Here is a 6,495-nt window from a genome sequence, read left to right as displayed (position 1 = left end):
CATAATCAGTTAGGTACTAATATTGATAGACTTAACCCTTCTCAGCAATACAAGTATCTAAGACATCTCCAAAGGCATCATGATGGAAAATGCTATCCACATAGGAAGAAAGAACTATGGAGTTTGAATGCACATTGAAGCATACTATTTGCTATTTTTTTCTTCTGTTGTGTTTTATTTCCTCTTCCTGGTAGTTCCTCCTATTGGTTCTAATTCTTACAACATCACTAATGTAAAAATATGTTTAATAGGAATGTACATGTATAGTCTATATCAGATTGTGCGCCGTCTTGGGGAGGGAGATGGGGAGGGAGAGGGAAAAATTTAAAACTCAAAAGCTTATGGAAGTGATTGTTGATAAATGAAAACAAATTAATAAAATGTAAAAAAGAGAAAGAAAGAAAGAAAAGTCCACTTCTATATATAGTCCATGATTCAATAGGTGTGACGCACTCCAAATCTGTCACCAAAACTAAATAATTCTTGAAAAAAGAAGAACTTAACCCATGAAAGAGACTGCTGTCATTACACTGCACAGTTTCAAAAAGGCAAATCATGTCACTCTACTTTCCTACTCTTCAAATCTATGCCTAGTTTTTTGTTCAGTATCTGTCTAATACATAAGTGCTAACTGACATACTCCAACTGTATAATTGTATAATTGAAGCCTAAACAACAGATATTCTCCATCTACTAGATTTTTTTGTGGATAGTTAAGCGAGACTCTTGAGAAAATACGGATCCCATTTAGGTGGCTCTGAAATGTTTTGGTGCTTGATGTAATGATGTCGCTCACAAAAAGGTACAGCTGAGAATTTTATAAAGAAATCCCATCAGGACTCTCGTTGGATATCCTCCAGGTTAGTGGCAAAGACCTGGGAAACATTCATCTGTTTTATATGTTGCCTAATGTGAAACACTCACTGTAGAAATTTATTTTTGATGTCAGATCTATCAATGAGTCTTGTGATATGGCCACAAAAACAAGAGAGATTCTTTGTTAGATCAGTCTTCAAAGCTGCAATATGTTTTACTGAATCAAATATTTTCAATAAATCATTGCTGTACCTTCTGTTCTTCTTTTATTCATGCAAGAAAAAGAAGAGATTATATTTGCAAAACTCTGCCTATTTCCTTCACATACCATTAGCAAGGAGAGCGTTAATGTATGTAAATTATTCTCATAAAGGTTTTGTTAAGATGAGAAAAGAAGGACAGCAGTTGGTGATATATTCTTGGTAACTTGTTTTCAGAATAATAAAGTCCATAATCATTTTATCAAGCATTTGTATTTTTCTTTCTTTCAGATACTTTGAAAATCAATCCTTTAGCGTCTTTAACCTGTGTCACTCTAGGATAAATATATCTGAAGTTCTGCCTATCATGTGTTCTCTTTCGTGTCATTTCACTTGGAATCATGGGAAAGAAAAGTGTCTGTTAAATCTCACAGAGACTGTTATTTTTGTTCATTTATTACATGCTTTTCAATTTAATTGCTAGAAGCCTTTATGATGGTCCTTCGTGTGATTTAGTTTATTCATTTGTTTTTCCCACTGAACTTTCTAGAAACATTAGCTTACGTATTACCTAAGAAGCTCTATGTTTTAGAAAGTAAAATACAGGAAAAAATATATCCTATATTAATGTACATTATATATAAATACACAACAGAAATGAAGTTTTGTTACTTTTAAGCTCAAAGAATGTGGAATAATCTAATAAGGTCTAAGCAAAATGGTATTCTAATCCTTTTAAAAATTAACAGGCTAAATAATTTCATTAATAGATGCTGGGTAAATAAATACTACTAAGGGTATTAAAATATTAACATTTAAAAAATCTTTAATTAAATCTTTACACAACTTACATAGAAAATAAATCTGTTTTTTAAATTGAAGGTCAAAGTATACCCTACTCAATCTCAATGATCTAAACTACAGACTTAGTAGGTTCTGAAATGATGAAATCTTAATGTAAACTGTAATGTGACTTTACATTTTGTCAATAATAAACCCACTGCTTCACCTGCCAAGAAATTCACCTAACCCTAAGTAAATAGCTGATATCATATTACCAATATTTTTTGATCCTTACATAAATACAAAAGTTTACTTCTACATTAGACTCACTTTTTTCTTTTTTTACCATCACAGATGAAATGCTGGCCAGCTCATCCTTATGCCCTTCACCACCACCTCTGGATCTTGAATTCCATACTTTAATTACTTCTGCATCCTCATGTCCACCTGAGCTAGTTCTTTTTTTCCCTTTGAACTTTTTTTTCCTAGAAAAGATTATGAATTTAAAAAAAATTTGAATCTGTAATATAGGGCTAATTATAAAGTAAACCAAAAAAATTTCTCATGTAAAATTACAGAAATGTTCCTATATTTCCTTCCAGGTTTAAATGCTAGATTTTTCCATGATCCTATCAAAAAAAAAGTTTGGCTTATTTAACATTACATCATCCCAAATAAGCAGGGCAGCCTTTTTAGAAAAATTAAGTTTAAAATGAATATTTAAATTTAAAATAAATATTTTTCTGGTAAAATACTGATATTTTAATTCAGAAAATATATATTTCTGGAAAATGCACAAATTTTAGCTTTGTAAAGGACTTAAATGGGGCACTGCTCATTTTACAGAAAATTTAAACTTTAATACAATATTTTATAGATTCAAAAGAACATAGTTGAAAAATGTTAAAAAGTTTAAAAATATTAAGTCATTATTACTACTCTTCTGTAAGTTCTCTGATTTCCTTCAATTGTTAATTTTTAAAATTCCAAGAAAAATAAGGAGACTAGAAAAACAAAAAAGGAAACAATCAAGATATCTTCAACTTCTAAGTGCAAATTCTATGATCTATATGCATATGAGTATCAGTATATATAAATGTATATATGTGTATGTATGCATATGTACATACATATATTATGTGTATAATACATGACAATTTTGAACTATAATAGTGAGAATATACACATATGCGGATCTTCTTTCCTAACTAATAAATGTTAGAGCAAAATTTAATATGATAAGCTATTACATGAAAATGATAGCTATTTTTAATTTTATTACATTACTATTACTATTTATGGAAGTTTGAAATGAAAAAATACACAGCATATTTATACAAAGAAAGATTCTATTTACTTAGGATAATCATCTGAACTTAAACTCAGTGAGGTTTCATCAGAATCTGATGGTATGAATTCATTCATCCTGTCTTCCTCAAAATACCCCTGAAAAAAAAAAATAATTAAAAAAATTTGCTAATCATTACATTTATCAAAAATGTTAAAAGATTTTTTTTTTTTGCTTATTTCTCTTAGTGTAAAGTGCTTAAGGCCTTTGCATTAGTTTCAGTCTCTAACCCCCATCTACATAAGGGACAGTATAGATTATGGGCCGTGGAATCAGGAAGTATTCATTCTACACTATACCTTCAACACTTAGGATCATTGAATAAGAGCTAAAAAGATCCTTAGACATCATTTAGTCTAAACTCAGACTTTCGAAAAATCATACAAGTGGCAACTCCAAAATTTGAAAAGACATGGTTGCTGTGCTTTACCGCAATACCACGCTTCCATTCTCCAATGTGTAATCCTGTGCAATTAACTTAATGTCTGTGAACTTCAGTTTTCTTCTGTAAGATGGGAGCAATCATATCAGTGGCACTAATCTCGTAAGAGCTAGTCTAAGTTTAAAACGGTGGTCATACATGTGCAGTAATGTATGTGTGCTCTGCAAACCATAAGTTGTCATATAAATATTACTACTAGTACTTCATGCATAATTACACTGCATTAACTGTACTTCTTATACTTCCTAAAAATTAGAAGATATTATTTGCTATGTTCTGATAACCTGTGTAAAGAAGGGATTAGTACTATCTGACTTTTTTACCCAAGCCCCAGACAAGACTAATACCATAAAATGCAATCAAGTTTTAATGCATTAGCAAGTAGACTAGCTGAACAACCTGCTCCTGTATGGGGGATTTATTATATGAATATCGGAATTTTTAACTTACTTGGGCAACATTTGTTCTTCCCTACATGTGTCTCATTACCATTGCAACCAGATTTGAGCCTACTCTGTAACCATCACTATGCGTAAAATATGGCCCTGGAATTGTAGAGGGTTATTTGTTTTAATTACTATGCTATACCATCATAGCAAATGGCTTTCCTACAACTATGTTGGCTGACTGTTAATAATAAACACTATGTAGAGGCTCAACTCTAAAATGTAAGCACAAGCTGAGGAAACAGCCCAACAAATAAAAAGTATTACAGGTAAGGAGTAAGCTGATGAAAATAAACTTTGCATAACCCCTACTTTTCAAATGATTATTCACAAGAAATATTCTAAAATGTTTAGAGAAACTTGGGAGAACTAAACTGAGTGATATAAGAACAATTTATACAAAGAGGTAAATTAGACAACTTTGGAAGACTTAAAAATCCTGATCAATGCAATAGCCAGCTCTTAACTCCACAAATCTCATAATGAATTATACTGAAATGTACTAAAACTATACTGCCCTCTTTTTCAAATAGATGTTGGACTATGGTGCAGAAATAACATTTATGCATGTAGATTCGCAGTCAAATATTACACAGTTGAAGAAGTAACATGCTAGTAACTTGGGAATAAAGACTTTGAATATAAGGTTTTGAAAGGAAGAAGTGAGGATTTTTGTGGATGAAATCAGTACATTCTAGACATGTGTATGCAGTGCAAAAGTACAGGGGTTAAAGATGTAATGGTAAGAAAGAAGACTTTCTTGAAACTCAGTGTGTATAAGAATTATAATATATGAACATGGAAAATACATTAGACTTGTTTATAAGGAATTTAAACATCAAATAGTGTAGTATACATTTGATTCTAGGGAAAACAGAGAACTACTTGAGTTTCATGAATGGGGCAGTAATTTAGTTAGACATATTGTTAGGTAAAATACGATATTGGTGATGATGGCCTGAATTGAAATGTTAAATGTAAAAGGTATTTGGAATGCAGATATGCCAACATTTGACATCTACATAGTATGGAGGATAATTAAGAGCTAAAGTTGATGCCAGTGTTACCTGGAAACCAAAAGTAAAAATATTGATACTTTCAATAGTGGCAGTCCAAAAAAAGTAAGACTGGTTTCAGACATGATGAATTTGAAAAATTTCCAGGTTAATTAGTATCAAAAGTCCAGTAGGCAACTGGTGATACTGAAAACTCAGAAGTGAGACTAATATGGGAAACAGGTAATCAAGAGTCTTGGGCAACACTACAGAAGGGTCACAAAGATTGAAGTTTAAGAAAAGACCATTAAGTTTGACAATTAAGAGACTTAGTAATTTCATAGAAAGAAGTTTTGGCTGAATAGTGAAAGACCAGATTATACAGAGTTAAGAAAAGTTAGCAAGAAGGTAGGAAGGACCTATTGTAGGCAGCTCTCTCGAGAAATTTTGCTGCGAAAGGAAAGGATGTGACAATACCTGGCAGGAATAGATAGATCAGGCACATTTTTTGAGAATGGGGAAACACAGACATGTTTATATGGAATAGGAAAGCATCAGGAGACAGGGAGAGAATGAAGATCATTAAAAGAGTGAGGATGACGTTGTTTCTAATTCTTCTTTACAACATGACTAATGTGAAAATAGGTTCAATATAAATGTATAAGCCTCTATCAAACTGCACAGTGTCTTGGGGAGGAGAGGGAGAGAGGAAGAAAATTTGGAACTCAAAATGCTGAAAACTATAAATAAATAGTGAGGATGATACAGGGAGAAACACTGGAGAAAATGAGTTGGAATGAAATCAGACTACTAAATAGATACTTAAGTATGAATATCTAATTTACCTTGTTTTCTTTGCTAATATAGTCCAGCTGTAAGCACCATGGATGAGTCCAAATTCTGCTTAATATTTGAAAATCCTGGAAGAGTTTTGTTCCTGCTTTTCCTCTTCCTCCTTCTCTAGTACTTCCTGTTCCTGATAATAAAAGGCATGTAAGTTAAAGTTTAAAATGTTCAAATTTTTTCACTAGAGAAAGTCATGAATACCACGGTCTAGAGTTTCAACAAGAATCTAAATATATCATAAATGTTTAATAGATTTGGAGGGAGGTAAAACTATTGACATTAAAAAGATCTTATTACTTGTGACTCAATACTTATTAGAGAAATATATCAAATACAAGACAAGGGTTGCCTATACAGGAAAAGTTGATAAAAGTTTAGGAGTAGGAAAAACAGCAGATGCACAACTGTGTCTAGATCAAGGTTAGAACCTGGAAAATCTAATTGTGAGATGACTCTAGAATACTAGAACGTTTTTATTTGGAATCATTAATTCACTTTACAATTTTTTTCTTTATGATTACATAACTTATTTAATACCATTCTTTCTAAACACTTCCCACCCTTTTACCAGCAATGGCTTTCATTACTATTTTTCACAATTACTGATTTAGGTACAACT

General features: G+C 31.6%; 1 long non-coding RNA gene across 1 annotated transcript; it reads right to left on the bottom strand.

Annotated features, from left to right (window-relative positions):
• Window positions 1-2,134: 2,134 nt before the first annotated feature.
• LOC110204623 (uncharacterized) lies at window positions 2,135-6,003 on the bottom strand. The gene is made up of 3 exons (XR_013487750.1): window positions 5,876-6,003; window positions 3,157-3,245; window positions 2,135-2,284 (listed from the first exon to the last, which is right to left on the bottom strand). It is a non-coding gene; the product is annotated as an uncharacterized LOC110204623 (long non-coding RNA).
• Between the last annotated feature and the right edge of the window lie 492 nt (window positions 6,004-6,495).

Source organism: Phascolarctos cinereus, unplaced genomic scaffold, assembly GCF_003287225.1.
Source record: "Phascolarctos cinereus isolate Bilbo 61053 unplaced genomic scaffold, phaCin_HiC Scaffold_719;HRSCAF=1360, whole genome shotgun sequence".
In the NCBI taxonomy this organism is placed as follows: Eukaryota; Metazoa; Chordata; class Mammalia; order Diprotodontia; family Phascolarctidae; genus Phascolarctos; species Phascolarctos cinereus.
The sequence above is the reverse complement of the archived record's forward strand: the minus strand, read 5'-3'. Positions and strand labels throughout refer to the sequence as shown.